Source organism: Nicotiana tomentosiformis, chromosome 6 (assembly GCF_000390325.3).
Source record: "Nicotiana tomentosiformis chromosome 6, ASM39032v3, whole genome shotgun sequence".
NCBI lineage: Eukaryota > Viridiplantae > Streptophyta > Magnoliopsida > Solanales > Solanaceae > Nicotiana > Nicotiana tomentosiformis.
The window spans coordinates 123,356,563-123,377,680 of NC_090817.1; the positions used below are offsets into that span (position 1 = coordinate 123,356,563).

At 36.1% G+C, this 21,118-nt stretch overlaps 1 protein-coding gene and 1 long non-coding RNA gene across 3 annotated transcripts in view; both read right to left on the reverse strand.

Moving 5' to 3' along the window:
- LOC104094747 (uncharacterized) overlaps positions 1–21,118 on the reverse strand; it is a 101,611-nt gene that overhangs the window by 58,963 nt on the left and 21,530 nt on the right. The gene's annotated exons all lie outside the window — the stretch shown is intronic.
- On the reverse strand, positions 11,643–15,226 carry LOC104094748 (uncharacterized). The gene is made up of 2 exons (XR_001969008.3): positions 15,121–15,226; positions 11,643–11,832 (listed from the first exon to the last, which is right to left on the reverse strand). It is a non-coding gene; the product is annotated as an uncharacterized lncRNA (long non-coding RNA).

Sequence of the window (21,118 nt, forward strand, 5' to 3'; positions counted from 1 at the left end):
AAGCTGAATATGTGGCAATTGCCTCATGCTATGCTCAATTGCTATGGATCAGGCAGCAGCTGGAAGATTTTTGTGTATTCTCTAACTGTGTGACCTTACTCTGTGACAAAACTAGTGCTCTCAACATAGCAAGAATCTAGTTCAACATAAGAGAACAAAGCACATTAATGTGTGGCACCACTTTCTCAGAGATAATGTTGAAAAGGGCTCATCTGCATAAAATTTTGTAGCACAGAAGATCAAATTGCAGATATCTTTACCAAGCACTGAGCAGAGAGAACTTTGAAAGGAACCGCTTGGCACTAGGGTTTATAAAATCAAGTTGAGGATCTGGTCCCTCAATGATTGGCTATAAAAGAAATGTGCAAGTAAAATGGCTAAAAAGTATTTTTTGGCAAAGTCTAACTCATCTCTATACTGTTGCAGGTAGACACGAATGACGAATATAGAGCAAACAAGTAGCTAGTGATATCGCATTTAAGTTAAAAGGATGAAGTTCACATTTACAATATCTGTCAGGGAACTTGGTTCCTTTGACACAGGTTAGTAGTTTCTATGTACTCTCATCCACATCTTTTTAACGGTTGAAATGGTAATTTGGTGATTTGATGTTGTTTTGAGTGATTCGAAGGTTCGACTAAGTTTGTATGTTGATATATGACTTCTTGGTATTTTTGGTTGAGGTCCCAAGGGCCTCGGGTGTATTTCGGATGGATGTCAGATTTTGATAAATTTTGTATGTATGGACTCGTGAGTGAATGGGCTTTCTAGTTTTGTAAATTTTGTCGGATTTCGAGACGTGGGCCTGGGGGCCGGGTTTGAGCCAATTTTGGGATTTTGGGCTAATTTGATATTTTTTCTTGTGGAATTCATTCCATTAGCGTATATTGATGGTATTGTACTGATTGTGAATAGATTCGGAGCATTTGGAGGCCGAGTCGAGAGGCAAGAGCATCGCGGGGTAGAGATTTGACCGGTTTAAGGTAAGTAACGATTGTAAATCCAGTCCTGAGTGTATAAAACCCTGGCATTCGTATCATTTTACTATTTTGAGATGACGCACATGCTAGGTGACGGGTGTGTGGGCGTGCACCGTTGGGGATTGTTACTTGGTCCGTCCTGTAGCAACTGTAAAGTTGCATATTTTGTTGAAACTATATGATACTTATGTGTTTTAAAAAGAGTTTCTGTAAATTGGGTTGAATGCCATGTTTGGGCATTGTGCCAGTATTGTTTGGACCCTTAGGAGCCTTTTCTTACTATCCTCTCACTGTTTTCGATTGAAAATCTATACTCAGTCATGGTTATACCTGTTTACTGTATAACACAGTTTTTATTACTCTGTTTTGATGCATATAAATGTTGTTTTGGGCTGAATACCCTATTTTACTGAGAGCCCGAGTGGCTTGAGAGGTTTATGACTGAGTGGGGACGAGGACCTGATTTGTGAGGATATTTATGGGATCGTGTTGCGTGCCGCAACATGTTTGATATAGGCCGAAGACCTGATTGATTTATACCATGATTTGGCTTGATATAGCGCTTGGGCTGAAGGAGCCCCTCTGGAGTCTGTACACACCCCCAGTGAGCGCAGGTACCTACTGAGTGCAAGTGCCGAGTACCGAGTGCTGAGTGACTGGGAGGCATGAGAGATGGTGAGGTATTACGAGTGATTGTGAGGTATGCACGAGGGGCTGTATACAAGTGATTGTGAGGTTTTTCCCGAGGGGCTGTATATTAGTGATGTTACCCGAGTGGCTAATTATGATTTCATTATTTTTCTCACCTTTGCATTGAGCCTTTGTTTGAAAAACTCTTGAAAGATGTATTTAAATGATTTTACTGGAACTGGATTTAAAAGAGCTAATTTGATTCAAACCCTGGTTTTAAAAGCATGTTGTGTCTTACTGAATTTTTGTGAACTTTACTTGCATTACTGCTCGTCACTACTTCTCGGTCTTTATTTACTGTTGTTGCTTACTGAGTTGGCGTATTCACGTTACTCCCTGTACCTTGTGTGCAGATTCAGGTGTAGCTGGACACGGTAGCGGCTGTTGACTATTTCGGTTGCAGATTTTCTCGGGGATAGCAAGGTAGCTGTCTGGCGATCACAGCCATGCTCTTCTCCCTCTTATCTTCCTTTAATTGTATTTAGCTATTTTTCAAACTATGTTAGTCTCGATATTGTCAGACAAATTATAGTTGATGGTCATGAGTAGTGACACCCCGATGTCGGGCTTTTCTTTCCGTACTTTTATTTTGATTCGAACTCATTTACGAAAGTTTTTATGTTAAGTAGTCTTGAAATTATCTTTGAAATGAAAATATCGGTTTGTTTTGGAAATGAGTCGGCTTGCCTAGTTGCACGATAGGCGCCATCACGACAGGGTTAGTTTGGGTCATGACGGTGCATTAACACTCATAATATGGCACGGTATCACCCTTCGTGCATTAACACTCATAATATGGCACGGCATCACCCTTCGTGCATTAACACTCTCCCTTACCATAATGCAATGAACAAATAATAACAGGGAGAATATAATAACAAGTACAAGCCTTACTTCAACATTTGGTTCCACAATATCAACCTCAACTTCGGAATCAATACTCAATTATCACCAGAAGATCCGTAAACATGATAAGAACAATTAATTTAATAATACTAGTCTAAACACGGATAACATGAACAAAGGAAACTATAATTGCAAGAAACCAAGCCTCACCCACAGGCTTTAACCCGACTACAATGCATAAGTACTCGTCACCTCACATATACGTTGTTCCCCAATATTTAAACATGTAGAAAATAGATAAACAAGTCATATTCCCTCAAGTCAAGGTTAACCACGATACTTACCTCGCTCCAAAGGCCACTCAATGCTCAATTACCGTTTTCCCTCTAGAATCTACCTCCAAACCACTCGTATCTAACCACAAACGACTCAATAATATCAAATATTGCTAAAGAAATCAATTACAATGCATAAATTTAGATTCCCCAAACTTTCCCCCCAAAAGTCAAAAATTAACTCCGGGCTCGCTTGGTCAAAACCCGAGGTTCAGACCAAAATCCACTTACCCATTCACCCCCGAGACCGATTATGTAATTAGTTTCGGAATCCGACCCCAAATTGAGGTCTAAATCCCTAATTTGCAAAACCCCAATCCTTCTTAAATCCCTAGTTTTCTACCATGAAAGAACAAGGATTAGGGCTAGAAATTTAATGGGTGATCTTAGAAATGGAAGAAAATGAGTTAAAGAGTATAAACCTATGAATTAGTATTGAGTTTTCCCTTCAAAATCGCACCTAAGCCGAGCTCTAATGGAGAGTTTATGAAAAATGTGTAAAATCCCATTTTTTGAAATGTTTTAAGGTCTGGGCGTCAGACCTTCTTCACGTTCGCGAAGGGCTTGCCGCGTTCGCGATGTGCAGCAACCTAAATGGCTTTCGCGTTCGCGAGTCCTCCTTCGCGTTCGCAAAGGCTGCTCCCCCCGGCCTTTGCGTTCACGAGCCAATGCTCGCGTTTGCATAGAAGAATGACTGACCCCTCCCTCAGGTCCCTAAAGCTTCGCGTTCGCGAGAAGCTGGTCGCACTCGCGAAGGGTAAGGCCCTCATTGCTTCGCGTTCGCGACCCAGCTACCGCGTTCGTGATTAAGAAAATCACCCTGCCCCAGTTTACTCTTCGCGTTCGCGAGAGTACCTTCGCGAACGCGAAGAAGAAGATACCAGATAATAGCTGAAGCACGAAAAAAATCAAATTTTCTAAGTTTCAAAACACCCGTAGCCTATCTGAAATTTGCCCGAACCCTCGGGGCTCCAAACCAATTATGCACACAAGTCCAAAAACCTCACATGAACTCGCTTGTGCGATCAAAACATAAAAATAACGCCTAAGGACCGTTTCTCACCAAATTCGATAGACAAGTCATAAATATTATAGTGGACCAGTACCGGCTCCGAAATCAAAATACGGACCAGGTATCAATAAATCCAAACATCAGTCGATTCTTAAATATCATAACTCTTTCAAACTTTTAATTTTCAACAAAAATCAATAACTCGGGTTAGGGACCTCCGAATTCGATTCCGGGCATACGCTAAGGTCCCAAATTATGATACGGACCCACTGGGACCGTCAAAATACGGATCCGGGTCCGTTTGCTCAAAATGTTGATCGAAGTCAACTTAAATGAATTTCTAAGGAAAACTTTTTATTTTTATCAGTTTTTAACATATAAGTCTTCCGGAAGAACACCCGGACTGCGCACGCAAATCGAGAAAGGTTAAAATGAGATTTTTAAGGCCTCGAAACACATAATTAGGTTCTAAAATATAGGATGACCTATCGGTCATCACAATTACATAAATTGGGAGGGACAGAAGGAGTAATATATATTTCACTGTATTGATTTAATGTTCGTTGACATATTTGAAATGTACTTATTCAAGTGATCTATATGAATTTTGTCTTCAAGAAATTTTAAGCAATAATTTCTAGCCATGAAGTTTCTTTTAATAAGCACTCAAAATTTTCTCTAGATGGTAAATCTTGACCGTAAATTTGGGACAGTAAAATCTCCGAAAGAACAAAAAGTTTATTGTGAAAGTCAGAAGTTAAATCCCTGAAAGAATCTAAGATAGATTGCTATCAATGTTTCGCAAGCTGTCACAAAGCTAGTCATGCACTCGTAGTAGTAAAATCAAATATGTCATCAAAATGAAGAATTAAATGTCTCCCTTATGTATTTTGAAAGTGGAAGATACTTACCTTTGTCATGTCTACTGTGAAAATATTTTCACTATCTAATATAAATTTACTTTCCCTTTACAGTAAGAAATCCGCAATTTCCTTTTCGATATGTAAACCTTGGGTTCTTTTTATCTTAAGAAAGTTTCCTACGTGATAAACTAACCTTTAACAAAAAAAAGTTGGGGTTCAAATTTCCTTAACTATTCTTCGCGATAAGTGACCCCCACCCATGACCGTTAGGTCCTGGGCTCGAGTCACGCTAGGGAAAGGGTGGAAACACTATAGATCCTCCTAAATTGGGAGGGATTAAAAATAAAAATAAAAACTATTCTTCGCTCCCCATTCAAGAATTTTCACTCTCACTTTATGAATTTCTCTTTTGTTCCCCTTTATGAAATTTAACAAGATATATATTGCCCTCAAATAATTTTTCTAGTTCATTGTCCCATCAATTTGTTTAACGAGAAATAATTCTCTAACTGACGAACTAATTAAAAAAAGAAGATGACATTAATAAAAATTAAAAACAAGAAGGTTAAAGCTAGTTGATTAATTCATGAGTTATTCTAAAGAATAGTGAAATAATTATTCAAAGAAATGTATCTGCAGGTCAAATGATAATGAAAAGATGTGTGCTTTGAACTTTGAAGGAAAGGTAAAGGCAAGAGAAAATGAATTTAAATTTTATATACTATTTTAGAGCAAGCAAGCAATGTAGGGGAAAGCTTGAGGTGAGATAGACACGCTTCTTGCAATAAAAAGGAAAAAAAGAGTGACTAATTGTCTTGTATGAAGCCTACGGAACTGAAATAAAGATCTTTTCATGGATTTTCTCTGTCGGTATTTCATTTTTTTGGGTTTACCCTCCATTGTCCGGTACACATCGGACTCGACTAATTCGGATTCGCGTTGGAAAGTTCCATATTTGAGGTAAAACACTCATTAAAAAAGACGACTTCATACTCAGAATTATAATCCGAGACCTCTGATTAAAGATAAAGGAGTGTCACTCTACCACAACGGCCTTGTTGGTCATTTATTTCATTTCTTTCTCTTCATTCTTAATTTCTTGGACTTTCACGTTTTAGGACGTTTAACAAAAATAAAATAGAAAGAAATAGCATCATATTGAACTTGTTTTTCTACCTCATCCTCATATTTTTTAACGAAAGAAGAAAATATCAAAATTAATAATTTGTACCAAATCAACCTTGAACTAAATTTATAATTAAAAATGAGAATACTTATATGCATTAACCTTTCCTCTTATTCAAATCAAAGATAATATTATTAATGCTACACACATTGAGCATAGTTATGATAGTTAAAAGGGATAAGTCTAGTGAACTTAGCCCTTTGTTATAAGTTTTGTACAAAAACATTAAAAACAAAGGGATCATAGAACAAAACATATTCATAGGCAACTAACCGCGTAATGCTTCCTTTTCCGTACATGTCATTTATTTATCTATATATGCAGCTGAAGTGATTAAAAAACATAATAGTGGTTGCATCCTTTGTCCCAACCGCGCTTAATAATAGTATAATATTTGTTTCAAAGTTAATAGAGAGGTAAACCAATTGGATGATCAAACCATGATCTATTTTCTGATTTTCGTATCCAATTTTAATTTATAACAAACTTTTCAAATATTGCTTTTATTATTTTGTAAATTCTGATGCATTTTTTAAACATGTCTTTCATTCGAGAGCTTCCAAAACTTGCATAATTACAAGGTTCGATTTTATATTATCCTCTTCTCTTTTTTCTCACTATCGGCGTTCGCAAGTCCACTTTTATAACCCTAATGAAGAATGTTGATCTTTCTAATTTTCATAGAAAATGGAACATATCAAACGCGCAGACAGATCATTAATTAGAAGCATATTTTTTTATTGATATTGACTTGATTATATGCATCTTATAATCCGTTATTGATATTTATAAATTATAAATTTAAAATATAAATTATTCAATGCTAAAATATAAATTGGAAAACTGAATAATGTGACCTCATCCAACTTAATTAGGTCCTTTTTAACTATATATGAATAGTATCATAACTTTCTCTTGTGTCAAAAATTGAATTCATGTCATCCAATATTCAAATAATAGGATGGATTACGTGAGTATAAATTTCTCAAACAAAATGTTACTCACACCTAATCTAAGTATACTTCATAGCTAGATTCAATTCTCTTTCCCCTTATCATAAATTATCTTTTTAAAAGCGTACTCCCCTGTTCACTTTTATTTGGCACGTTTTGACTTTTCACGCCCCTTAAGAAATAATAAATGAAATGCATAATTTATCATGATACTCATATTAATTGATGCATATTTTATTGGATTTGAGAAAATGATTTGAAATGAGTAATAAATACTGTGGGTATAATAGAAAAAAAAATTATCTTCTCTTGATATGCGTAAAGTGACAAGTAAAAATAAAAATCTATTTTTAGTATATATGTCAAGTAAAAGTGAACGGAGGGAGTATAAGCCAAGGCCAGATTTTGATGGAAAATTTCACGTGTTGGTCTTTCTTTTTTGGCTCGACTTAATTTGGACCACTTAAAGTCTTATTTTTCTTCATTAAAAAAAAAAATGAAGTCTTAGTATTCCCTTTTTGGTTACTTATCAAGCTGGTCAGATAATAGGTTTAGAAATTTTGGACCCTTTTGGCCATTTATAGAATGGTGGTATTCATATTTGTGATACTCTTATGTGATTGGAGCCTGCTTTATTTATAGGTGGTCCTCTGTCCAATGTAACATCATAATTAATTCTGTCCTCTTTTAATAGACTTTCTTAAATTTTGACTTTCTTAAATTTTGCATAAGTGAGGCTTGCTCTAATGATAGCTCGAATCATGATCAATCCATAGATACAAAAGATTAGTGAAAAATAAAAAAAAATATTAATTACCAATATTAATATTTAATAACATTACAGCAATGAAATCTCTAGCATTTCTTTGTGGGAGCTAAGAAACTTACCCAGATTAAGCAAAAATCGGGGGTGCCTTCAATTCAAATTTCAAAGGAATGAAGAAATTTCCATGTGAAAAAATGTAAGCATTTTATCATATATCAGTAATAAATAAAGTGTAATGAATTAAAAAGGTAAAAAAAGAAAGTCATGTTCTGATAAAATTGCCTTTCCACTAGCAGAATATATTCTATTTTTATTTCAATCAGTTGCTTCAATTCTCAGCTTGATAAGGCAAACAAAACATGGAGTTGAATTATTCAAATTATTGCTTAAAGAGGCAAAAGCCAACAATCTGCATGAGCAGTTTAGCTTTAAAAGGGAATTGCTTAAAGATATAGGCTAGGGTTTTATTCAAGAAAAAAAAAAAGGCAGGACAACTCAAACTTTGGGGGTATGATTATAATAAAAGAAACTAATATTGTACTACAATTATTACATTGAACATATACAAAATAATTACTGAATCACTCGTGGTTTAACATTTTTATAGCTGAAAATTTGAATCTTGATCACTCGATACTTGATGTTACTATCCTCTTATGCATTATTTTTACATTTCACATAGGAAAATTTGGAAGTCCCTGTGGCACATATTAAAGATAAAATATTGTGTTTAAGATTCTATTCTTTTATGGATTCGTGTTGTAAAGGCAAAGTGTTCCTTTGGTGTCACGGCCCAAAATCCAACTAGCCATGATGACACCTAACCTCACCCGTTAGGTAAGCCAAATAACAACAATCCGATTCAATTAATAATTAATTGACTCTAATACACTCCCCAAGGACTGATAGTACAAATCATGAGCTTCTAAGATTAGAATTTACAAAGTTGGTATGAAATAAATGCAACATCTGTTCGAAACGTACAGAAATAAATTTTTATAAATCTAAGGCTACCATGCACAAGAGATAGCTACAACCGGAATGCATGTACGTCTTCAAATCCAGCTCCCGTCGATCACAGCAACATCAGCATCCAATATCTGCACGCAAGGTGCAGAAGTGTAGTATGAGTACAACCGATCCAATGTACTCAATAAGTAACAAACCTAACGTTAGGTTGAAAGTAGTGACGAGCTGGAACACAGGTCGGGGTCCAACACCAATAGCCAATAACAGTTCATAACAACATAATGGAAGTAATAAAAGAAGTAGCTTAGAGATAAAATGCTCGGCTCATTCACAATTCCAGAAAAATAGGCATGTTTTTCAAGTATATCAGCGAAAATCTAAATCTTTTACCGAAATTACCAAAATATGAGTACGTCTTATAAAACTGTGATTTTTCCCAAAACCTTTTCAACAACAGATAGGATGTTTCATTTTCAAATGGCATGAGGAAAATACATCTCTATGCCTACATGTCAATGAGTATGTGAAGTAATGAATGACGCAATATCGTACAACAAGAGGAAAATGCATCTTTATGCCTGTATGTCAAGTGTGCATGTCAATGTGATGCAACTCAGTGATAAAATCATGTGCATACTCTCAGAGTATCAATTCACTCAGTCCTGACAGTCACTCGGTCCTTCTAGTCACTCAGTCACTACAGTCACTCAATCCTCCCAATCGCTCGGCACTCGCACTCGCACTCAGTAGGTACCTATGCTTACTGGGGGGTGTGTACAGACTCCGAAGCGGCTCCTTCAGCCCAAGCGCTATAATAAGCCAATCATGGCATGAATCCTCACAGACAACTCATGTGCTGCACGGACAACTCACGTGCTATAGTATCAATATCTGAATCTGCACGGATAACTCACGTGCTGCACCGACAACTCACGTGCTATGGTATCAATAACCTCACCATCAGGCCCTCGGCCTCACTTAGTCATCAATCTCTCCAGTCTCTCTGGCTCTCAATGTCATGAAACTAGCCCAAAATGATAATATTATGTATCAATAAATAACAACAGAGACTGAGATATGATATGCAATGAATGTATATGACTGAGTACGAAATAACAATTTAAACATATAATTGGACAACATAAATGACCTCAATGGGTCCCAATAACACCATCATTTGCCTAAGCATGATCTCTAACATGAGGCACACCTCAGTTTCTCTAACACATAAAAATACATAAAAAAAAATACAAGTTAATTGACTATACAACTCTATGGAATCAACTGAGTCTCAATTTCTACGGTGCACACCCACACACCCGTCACCTAGCATGTGCATCACCTCCAAATAATTCACATCATACTCCCCAGCTCCAAGTTTAGAAGAGTTACTTACTTTGAACAAGTCGAATCCAATACCGAGCAAGCTAAACAATGCTTCAAACATTCTACTCTGTGCGTATCAACCTCCGAACGCCTTCCTATCTCCTCAATTCTAAGCCAAACGATTCAAAACTAGTCAAACAACGTGCAAATTAATCAAAATATACTCCAATGCTTACAATTTAATAATTTACAAAAATTTTCAACTCAGCTCGAAAAATCTACAGCGGGGACCACGTCTTAGAATCAGACGAAACTCACAAAATCCGATAACCCATTCAATTACGAGTCCAGCCATACTAATTTTACTCAAATCCGACTCCGAATCGATGTTCAAATCTCGAAAATTTATTTTATGGAATTGTAGAAAATTCCTCCGATTTCTCTTGAAAAATTAATAATCTAATGCCGAAAATGAAGATTAATTCATAGAATATAATAACAAGGGAGTCAAGAAAAATTTACCCCAAGTTGTATTGTGAAATTTGCCTCTGAAAATCGCTCAAACCGAGCTCCCCAACTCTGTTTTTATCAAAAATGGCAAAACCTCTCATTTATAAGGATTTTAATGTTCGACATAGTTTCCAGAGCATCAAAATTCCCAGCGCGAGGGCTAAAGTTCCACGCTACCCTGGGCGCTGGCGATAGGAAATAATTTTTTTCGACATGGAAATGGGCATAACTCTCTCATATGATGTCCGAAATTGACTATTCTGTTTGCTATGGCTTCGTAATTTTAATAAGAATCTAATGCTTCAATAAAAGCTGAACTTGGAGCTCATTTTGTTAATGTGATACCATTTATGCTTGAAAAAATAATGTCGAAACATTCTAGAAATATCCAAATTAAATTCCGTTAATCATCCGAAATCCACCCGAGATCCTCGGGACCTCAACTAAATATACCAACAAGTCGTAAAACATCATATGAACTTAGTCGATGCCTCAATTCACATCAAATAAAGCTAAAAATACGAATCACACCCCAATTCAAGTTTAAATGAAACTATCGAATTCCAACTTCTACCACTACAAGAAATCGGCCTTATTGCGGCGACCAAAGTCGCTACAAAATCCCTGAAAGTTGTTGCTACATGTTATCAGTGGCGATATTTGTGTTGCTACAAGCAAAACCGAAACTGAAAGGTATTTGTGGCGACACCAAAGGTCGCCACTAAACGCGCATATTTTTCGGCGACATAGTTGCCACAAAAGGCGAAAAAACTCGCTACAAAAATGGTTTCACAAGAATAAAAATTTAGCTGGGTAGCCACTGCTATTCACCTTTAGCGGCGACTACTATCGCTGCCAAAATATTTTTGCAGTGGCAAGTTAATGTCGCCACTATAAATGACTGTTAGTGGCGACCCGTGTCGCTACAATATAATAAACCATGAAAGACACAATAACTTTCTGTAGCGACTAAAGTTGCTGCAAAAGAAATAAACCAACAATGGAAAAATTAACATTGCAACAATTACTAATATTTTATGAAAAATAATGTCGCCACTAAAAACTATCTTCTCAAAAACTATAATGACCAAAATTATATATATTTCCGGTAGGAACCTAATTCTCTAAATTTAATGACTGGATATTCACATCAATTGACTACCATTATTAAAAGCAACCAATAATATTTAAAAAACACCAAAAGAATTTCTCAAACTGAATATTATAAATATTTTCATTACTAAAAAGTCAATTACATAATACTACACGACACTTCATTGTGCATTGTAATTGTACACATATACATATCCCAAAAAAGATAAAATATTAGGTGCCTTGTAGTTTCTCATTGGTCGACACCATCCTTGAACGATACCATTGTTTAAGTGCCTTGTCCCTGCTAAAACAAATAATATATATATATATATATATATATATATTTAAGGAACATAATGAAATTTTTTATATCAAAAAACATGCATAGAAAAACTTCTAAGGATAACAAAAGGGGGTCTACTAAGTTTAAAGATGATGTGCTTCTTTTTATCTAAAAAAAAGTTATTGGACTTTCATATTCAGGACAAACTTATGCTTCATTGGCATCTTGTCTACTGATCAACTAAACTGATCATTTCCCCCTTTCAATTTCTTCACTCATTATTCTAATAGTTAAAGAAATCACATTTTTTCATGACGAAAAAGTAAATATTAATTGCTTTTCTTGGAATACTTTCTTTTTGCAAAAACAGTGTATGGTGATGAACTGTGAACACATCAAGAAAAAGAGAATTTTCAATTGAATCCATGAGGATTATTAGCTCTCTAATTTTCATATATGGATTGGTATTATTCTTCTAGCTCAACTTTCCTCTCAAATATCATCCTACTTCTACACCATGGATGGTCCATGGGAAGAAAGCCACGATGATCTATATAACACGACTTACTACGTAAGGAAGTCGATTGTGTATCTTTATGCCAACAAGGTCATGCAAGCTTGCCTTTGGTTGACCATCCTGAAAGATTTCCATATGCAGGAAAGTCATTGATCATTCACATGATAGCCACACGCGTCAGAAAATTAGATTTTGTGTGCGCATCATAAGTCTCCACCCCGTCCCATAATTCTTTCAACTCTTCAATCATTGGTTGTAAATATACATCGATATCATTGTCTGGACAGTTGGGGCCTGGAATAAGAAGTTGTCATCATGAAATACGGATTTTTCATGCAATCCCATGGTGGCAAATTATACGTAGTTAGTACAACTGGCCAAATACTATGATTAGAACTCATGTTCCCATAAGGTTGGAACCCATCACTCGCCAAGCCTAGTCGAACATTTCTTAACTCAGATGAAAAGGTGGGATGTTGTGCATCAAAGGATTTCCATGCTATTGAGTCAGACGGATGTCGCAAGACACCATCATCAATATTTTCCTCCTTGTGCCGCCTCATCTTTTTAGCTATCTCTCTTGCCATGTACAATCTTTGAAGCCGTGGTTTCATTGAAAAATGCCGCAAGATGTTATGAGCTATTTTCTTGCCTTCGTGTTCTTCAGACTTCCATCTAGACTTACCGCACTTAGGATATGCTTGAATATCAGCATAATCACACCAAAATAAAATACAATCATTCCTACATGCATCTATTTTGGTGTACCCCAAGCCGAGGTCACAAAAAACTTTCTTTGCTTCATAGAAAGAATTTGGCACAAATGACCCCTCGGGAAGAACTTCTTTAAAGAAGCTCAATAATGCATCCATAGATTTGTTGCTCCAATGGTTAAGACACTTCAAGTGAAGTAGTTTAACGACAAAAGATAACTTCGAGACTTTTTTACAATCAGGATAAAGTTTTGTCTCAGCTTCTTCTAACAATTCGTAGAACTTTGTTGCATGTATATTTGGCTCTTCCCTGTCCTCTGAATTATTATTATTATCCTCCACATTCGTATATCCAGAAGCATCGCGAATCATTTCACTTATATTGTCCTCTTCAATGCTATCATCTTCTGCTTCATCATCACTATCTACAGCACTAGAAGTTTCAACTCTAACTGACACTTCTCCATGCAAGTCCCACACTTTATAAGAATCCCAAAAATCCTTCCTCAATAAATCTCCTCTTACACCAACCCGTAGCTTGAACTCGGTATTCATACACCCTTTACAAGGACACCGAATCATAGTGCTCACAGTTGGTTGACTGAATGCCCAATTAAGAAAGTTGTCTACTCCATCTCTATACCTTTGGTCGACTCTATTCCTAATATTCAACCAACTTTTATCCATACTTTCTATTTAAAAAAAGAAAGTTAATTAAATAAAAGTACAACGGTGATAATAATCAAAACATATATAATAACTAACATACAAGAGAAATGAACAAATCAAATCACCTCTAAATAAAATGAGAAATATTGCAGCAAGTTTCTACTCTTACACACCTTTTGGTTACAAGAAAATTAACCAGTTTCACAAAATATATAAAATAAAAAAAAAAGAGTACACTGCCACATCTATAAATACCTTATTGATAAACATATTCAATATCTCTTACCCAACTAGACTCAAAGAGTATTAAATTGATAGGCCCTAAACTCCTTTTTAGATGGTCGCGAAATAATTTTATATTTAAATTATTGTTTAAGTGGCCAAATATATGCATTTAATTCTACTGTAAAAAATGTGTAGAATGTTTCAAAAGAACATCACTTTTTCAAAGGTTATATATATATATATATATATATATATATATATACCTGACCCTTACCCCCTCACCCCTTCCCTTAAATACCCATCTTTTCTACTAAGTTTCTACATCACTTGCAAAAAATTTTAAAATCAGCTACTGATTTCTCTCTCTCTCTTTCTATAGAAAGAGATGTCCATAAACCATATTTCTTCAGAAACAGTGTGGTGGACTAAACAACAACAATATATGACGATGGACTCCTCATCCAAGAAAACCTCATCCCCTTATCATAAGAACACACTACCCCACCCACCCACCCTACCTGAAACTCAAACACCGACCATGTTTGGCTTCAACCTTAACAACATGAGCAATAACGAAGAGGACGAGGAACAAATCAATGAAGTATTATATTTTCTTATAACCTTACGGTAACATATATGTGCCTTATAAAATTTAAAAGTATCTATCTACTGATTTAGGCATATAGCCATAAAAGAAAATATAATTAGAATGAAACACCAATATGCAATAGGTCTCTGAACAAGAAGCTTTTAACTTACCCAAACTAAGATAGTCAAGTTCTGTCAAGACTGAAAATCAATAACAACAACACCAAATAGGCCTCAAATGAGTCTTTCTGTGCAGGTTTGTTTTTTGTATTCTTGTAGATTATCAAATGGTTCAGAGAAATTCGAGAGGAAATCTAAGAATATAAATATAAAACCACCGAAATAACAATAATCCCTAACTGCATGTTGAAAATTTTGCCTTAAAGAATCCTTATAAAAAAACCAAACATACATTTATATATAAACTAGTATGGGTATAAACAAAAAGGAAAGGATTAGGGTCACTAGCAGCTATATGAGAGAAATCAGTTATGCAATTCTTCCACTACAAAATCGATATGGATTTGAACAACAACTATATGAGATTTCCGTTCCTAAAAGAAAAAGGAAAAGATTAGGAATTTGAACACATACCTAATAAATGAGATTCACATTTTGATTAGAGAGATTTAGAGTTGGGTGAAATTTTACGAGAGAAGTGATTTTAGAGAGAGGGGGGAGGGATTTCTAGAGAGAGGAGGGTTTGTGTGTTTGTGAAGGGTTCAGTTCTTTTAATTAGTGTGTCTGTGAGACTTTTTTAATTTTGTTTTGTTATTTTAAATTAAAATTTCTAGGATATAGTAGCGACCCAGTCGCTCCAAATTATCTTTAGCGGCGACAAGTTAAAAGTCGCCACAAATAATATGGAGCCAAAATTTTTTTTTTAGCGGGACCGAAAATTTCAACCACATCAGAGGCGACCGCAGAAAAGTCGTTGCTAAATATTTACCTTCTATAGCGACCTTTAATGTCGCTGCTAATTCTATAAATGTTGTAGCAACCTATAGGGTCGCCGTTATATGTTGCCACTAAAAATCCAAATTCTTGTAGTGTACGTTCGATGCCGAAACCTTTCAAATCAAGTCCGATTGACTTTAAATTTTGGACACAAGTCATAAATGACATAACAAACCTATTCAAATTTTCAGAATCGGATTCCAACCCCGATATCAAAAAATCAACTCTCGGTCAAACTTCCAAACCTTCCTTTCCAACTTTCGCTATTTCAAGCCAAAATTAACTACGGACTTCTAAATAAATATCCGAACACACTCTTAAGTCCAAAATTACCATACAGAGCTATTGGAACCATCAAAACTCCATTTCGAAATCGTTTGCACAAAAGTCAAATTTCGGTCAACTCTTTCTATTTAAGCTTCTAAACAAGGATTGTTCTTTCAATTTAATCCTGGATCATCCGAAAACCAAAGCCAACAATTCACACTGGTCATAATACATCATATGAAACTACTCAAGACTTCAAATAGTTGAACAGGATATAAATGCTCAAAATGACCGGTTGAGTCATTACATTTTCCCCCACTTAAACATACGTTCGTCCTCGAACGTGCCAAAAGTTGTTCCTAAGCCTTCAAATCACTGTTCCACCTTACCACGCACATACCCGGGGGTGATACCATATCACCCTATTCCATATAGGCCTGAAAACACAATAAGTGAAGATTATTACTTAAATCTTAGTCCGTAAACCTTGGAATTCAATTTCTAACATTCATAATTTCTTTTCAAGACCCGAATCTCACATCTACACAATGTATAAGTCTGAACAAATTGTATCAAGCCATAACTATAACCCCAGATATAATCATATAACATACTACACAGCTCGCAGACTCGCAACATCATTCCCTATAACAGTAACTACTCTAAACTAACTAAGTACTAGTATTAAACCCCACATTCCACATAACCTCGTTCCAAAACCTTCGTATACTGCCGAAAAATAAAGAAACATACATGAACTCACAACCACTCGCCAGATCAACAGGTCACGGAGCTTTCCCTCGTTCAACAATTACCATAGCCAATTATTTAAGCCGAATTCTAAATTATTCTTCCAGCACGTTGTAATCAAACATGATAGTACCTATTCTAGGTCCAATGACCTTATATTATCAAACACAACTATTCCACAGACATACCACACCAATATAACTCAAGCCACAATCACGCAATCCGTGCACCCATAAATAGGAAATACCTCAAAGAAGAGAGTCGTTTCGCAAGTTCAACAAGCACCACTACAACCGCAATGCTATGAGCTCATCATATATAGTAGAACCAAGACACACGAATCTAATAACGGTAACCAGCTCTTCTATAGCTCACATTAACATTACCCGCACGGTATAGTCCCAAGCCTCCAGTCCAACATATCATAGGGGAGCATTTAAACAGGTATACAGGTATATGATGAATAGGATAAGATTCTCATATTCCTGTACTGGTATAAATGATATGCCAAAGCGTAGGCATGTACAAAATGTGTTATTGTAGCTCAAATCAAAAATCTTTCATCATTGAGGCATTTATCAAGTTCGTTCAGGGATTTTAACCCCTATGTAGCCTCAAACACGGCTTAAATAGCTCAAACAATGTTACAGATATGAGAAATATCATAGCTTAAAGCTTAACAGTCAATTTTAGGCTTATTAAAGACTCAACGTAATCCGAACATGGATAAATAGCCCTCTAAAAAGTCCTCAATGACTTAACTATAACACGCACCATTATCTAGTTAACTTGGCCTTATCTTCACAGTCCGCGGCTCCGAAACAATTTACTTCTGAGAACTCCTTGTCCCCCAAATTCATAGAACACATGAACCACCGTAATTGATCAAAACTCTATCACTCGAATGACTAAAATATCCTTCATGCACGATCATCCCACTAGGAATACTTCCATAATTTCTTTTTCCGTGCCACACAGAAATAATTTGAATACCAGTAGTCTATCAACCAGGTGAGTACCGCAATACCAATGAACATCCGTAATTCAAAATACAGTGCGTCTTCTGAACGTACACTCTTCTCAAGTAATACCACTAATGCCAATATCTGAAATCGTCTGTGCTCCATAAACTCATGACCTTCCTTTTGAAGTTGAACCGTATGCTTGCACATTCAAATCCCAAATCTCACACCACATACCGTCTCTATTAGGCTATCCTATGAAAATACTAGAACCTAATTAATACTCCGAGTCACCGACAGAATACATAACCAGTTAGTTAAAAACCTTCCATTTGCTCTTATCCAGGTGAAAATCACAATACACAACATGTTCCTCACGTTGTAGAAAATATCTGTCTCAAGTTGTGGTAGAAACCATCAAGAATTCTTCGAAACCCATTTGCACATTATAACCACGCTATTAGAACTGAATTCCTCTAACTCGACCAAACCACACAAGTTTCCAAATCCGAGAGTATTGCCACAAAACACCTGTAAAGCCTCACCTCATCATAAAAACCAAAAGAACCCAGTATACCATTACCATACTGATCCAGCTTGTTACTCATTTATCCTATTTTCTTCGAGTTTCTTCTGATTTACCCTCAAGTTGACACATCTGCTTGTCAGAACACCACGATCCTTACTCAAAGCTCACCACTAGAGATGCTAGCATAAACCACATCGCTCCAAGGCCCATAAGCTATTGTATTCTCTCTTAAGCACCACAAAAGTGCCACAACCGGGACACCACTTTATGTGAATTTAAAATTGTTCTTTTTACCTTTCTTATATTGAAATGTAGAATCCATAGTCATACAAAATTATCGCAAGTCTCGGCACCATCCAGTGTAAATAACCGATTCTGGAGATATACAAATTTTGAAAAATTTTCAATTGACACATATACATTTAAAATACATTAGAACCCTTTCGAAAGTCATCCACTCTGCTCAAATCTAAATTGCACCGTCAAACGGGCCGAAAGACACAAGCCCCATTAGCACAACAACCCGCAAAGAAGTAACCATGCCTTAAAACCACTAATAAAATTCATACTTCGTATGCACTATATCCTTCAAAATAATAATTTAATCATTCCACGATCTTTATATTTTTATAAAGTCCACTATAACCCGTATTCGGAAATTTTCTTACTCGAGTCATCCTCGATCTCAATCTATGCAAGTCATAACTAATCCACAAATATGCCTCAGACCAAAACCAATACAACACATAATCATGCAATAAAATCGTAGATAGCAGACTCCCCTAATTAGCTCAAAGCCATAAATCAAAACACTCTGTAACTCACAATACCACTACTCTATTACTTCCATAATATCACAGTTAGGTCAATGAAAATTCTTCTCAAGCTCATGAAACACCAACCATAAAATACCTCAATCATCCACTAAGCTCGCAATTATTCTCTTGACAGTCAAGTCAACTTTCTCAACCAGATTCAAATTCAAATCTCAACACATACATCTCGCTGGTGGAAAAAAAACTCTCTACTCAACATTATAAGGAGCACACCTCCGTAGATTACTCGGCATGAGATAGCCCACCCGCTTAGCCTAAAATTGGCATCTTGATATACCCTTCTGCATCTACAATTACTATATAATCACTTAGTCTCCCTAAGTCTAAACTCACAACGACACATGAAAATCTACTTCATTGCACAATTAATCAGCATGAAAAATCTCTCAACACACTCATAACTTGAGACTATACGTCACATCAAGATAGTAATCTAACACCCAATAGTCCTTTTTACATCTCAAGCAAACTATTCTCGTCACCATCAAACCATCTGAACACATTCCGCAGTCACATCATGCTCATCATATAGCCATTCAACCACTCATCGAGCCACACATTTTACTCATAGGGACACTATCGGATATATGAGTCCAAATGTACAAGTTCACACAACTGAAGCTACCAAGCCTAAGCTGCAGTCTAAACTTGGCCTCAAGTTATCCAGACTTGCCCATCACCAAAACACAGAATATATATCTCGAACCTCGTTCATGGAATCATAAGTCGGTGATGCACATCTGATACCGAGTGATCACATGCGCACAAAAATGTGTGGAAGGAATTCAAAGAGTTATGTTTCAAGCTGAATCAATTCCGCACGATAAGGAAGGAAAGATGGAAAATTATCCTAAATGCCTTGTAGCCTCTCGAAGATAGGTATGGACATTATCCTACTGATCCACAAGACTCTACTAAACACTTGCTCATGACTTGTAGAACCTATGAACCTAGAGCTATGATACTAACTTGTCATGACCCAAAATCCAACTAGCCATGATGGCACATAACTTTACCCGCTAGGTAAGCCAAATAAGAACAATCTGATTCAATTAATAATTAACTGACTCTAATACACTCCCTAAGAACAGGTAGTACAAATCATGAGCTTCTAAGATTAGAATTTACAAAGCTGGTATAAAATAAATACATCATCTGTTCGAAACGTACATAAATAGATTTTTATAAATCTAAGGCTACCATGAGCAAGAGACAGCTACAACCGGAACACAGGTACGTCTTCAAATCTAGCTCCCATCGATCACAGCAACATTAGCATCCAATATCTGCACGCAAGGTGCAGAAGTATAGTATGAGTACAACCGACCCCATGTACTCAGTAAGTAACAAACCTAACCTTAGGTTGAAAGTAGTGACGAGCTGGAACACAGGTTGGGGTCCAACACCAATAGCCAACAACAGTTCTTAACAACATAATAGAAGTAATAAAAGAAGTATCTTAGAGATAAAATGTTCACCTCGTTCACAGTTCCAAAAAAATAGGCCTGTTTTTCAAGTATACCAGCGAAATCCCAAATCTTTTACGGAAATCACCAAAATATGAGTACGTTTTGCAAAACTATGATTTTTCCCAAAAACTTTTCAACAACAGATAGGATGTTTCATTTTCAAATGGTATGAGGAAAATATATCTCTATGCGTACATGTTAATGAGTATGTGAAGTCATGAATGACGAAAGATCGTACAGCATGAGCAATGCATCTCTATGCTTGTATATCAAGTGTGCATGTCAATGCAATGCAACTCAGTGATAAAACCATGTGCATACTCTCAGAGTATCAATAACCTCACAATCAGGCCCTCAGCCTCACTCAGTCATCAATATCTCTAGTCTCTCGGGCTCTCAATTGTCATGAAGCTATCCCAAAATGTGATATGATGTATCAATAAATAACAACAGAGACTGAGATATGATATGCAATGAATGTATATGACTAAGTACGAAATAACAATTTAAACATATAATTCGACAACATAAATGACCTCAATGGGTCCCAATAATACAAGCATTTGCCTAAGTATGATCTCTAACATGAGTCACAACTCAGTTTCTCTAATACATAAAAATACAAGTTAATTGACTACACAACTCTACAGAATCAACTGAGTCTCAATTTCTACGGTGCATGCCCACACGCCCATCACCTAGCATGTGCTCACATCCAAATAATTCATATAACATGTATAATCAGGGTTCATAACCTCAACTCCAAGTTTAGAAGAGTTACTATCACGCCCCATCTCGGGAAGCATGACCGGCACTCAACCG